General features: G+C 48.4%; 1 protein-coding gene across 3 annotated transcripts in view; it reads left to right on the top strand.

Annotated features, from left to right (window-relative positions):
• The window catches only part of TIGAR (TP53 induced glycolysis regulatory phosphatase), a 52,524-nt gene that overhangs the window by 6,973 nt on the left and 44,558 nt on the right, over positions 1-993 (top strand). The window lies entirely within an intron of this gene.

Consider the following 993-nt stretch of genomic DNA (forward strand, 5'->3'; position numbering starts at 1 on the left):
CCCCCCCCACCTTTCTCCCTTCTCCCACTGACAATGTAAAAAGACAACCCTTGAGATTTTCAGTCAGTTTACCCCTTCTATAATAACCTTTTTCAGTTCACTTAGGGAGAGGAGTCTCTCTTGCTCATGCTATGGAGACATCTCCACAAGAAGTTCTCTCATGGCTTCAGTGTCACAACAAGACAGCCACCCAGGATGGTTTTCTGCTCCCATGTTAGAGTCCCTTCCCTCGACTTACAGCTTTCCCCACAACTGCTTTCAAGGGTCCAATCTTGAGCTACTGGGGTACCATTTTAAGGTTGAGCTGTTCAGAAACAAAGGTTCTCTTCACCCATCTCTGGGAGCATCTTCAGCTCCAGGAACAGAGGCCCTTCTCCTTCCCTGGGAGCAAGGGTCTTCATCACTTTGATCTCTCTCTGTTCAAGCTTCTCATCAAATCACAGCTACTTCAACATTTGCTCATTTCAGCACAGGTACTTTTGCTCACAATTACAGGTACTTTTGCTCACAATTACTTTTGCTCACAATTACAATAATTTGCTTGTTTCAGCACAGGTACTTTTGCTCACAATTGCATTTTGAGTGCTCCACCCCCCCATGCTTTCATGAAATTACAACAGGTACTCTGATGTATCATAGTCCATCACCATAGCTTTACAACAGAATTTTAGCTTCTAAGCTTGAAGCAACTCCTCTTTCTACTCCCTCAGCATTTCAGCTCTTCCTGCTTCACTGACTGTGGTGTCTTTATGGTGTTTTCTTCACGTGCCTTCACCTTTCCTCTTCCTCTGACTCAGGAGAGGATTGATGTCTGCAGGCTTCATCTGTTCTGGAGAATCTTACAGCACTAAAAGGGTTAATCTCACCGGGCCCCGCAGCTGGAATTCGCCTCCCGCTGTTGGTCACATGAGCTTTGCCGGGCAGCGGCCTCAGATGAATCTCGGCCGCACTGGGTGAGGGCCGGGCCGGCCCGGCCGCTGGCCCGCCCGCCCC

Source organism: Corvus brachyrhynchos, unplaced genomic scaffold (genome assembly GCF_000691975.1).
Source record: "Corvus brachyrhynchos isolate BGI_N302 unplaced genomic scaffold, ASM69197v1 scaffold209, whole genome shotgun sequence".
NCBI classification, from domain to species: domain Eukaryota; kingdom Metazoa; phylum Chordata; class Aves; order Passeriformes; family Corvidae; genus Corvus; species Corvus brachyrhynchos.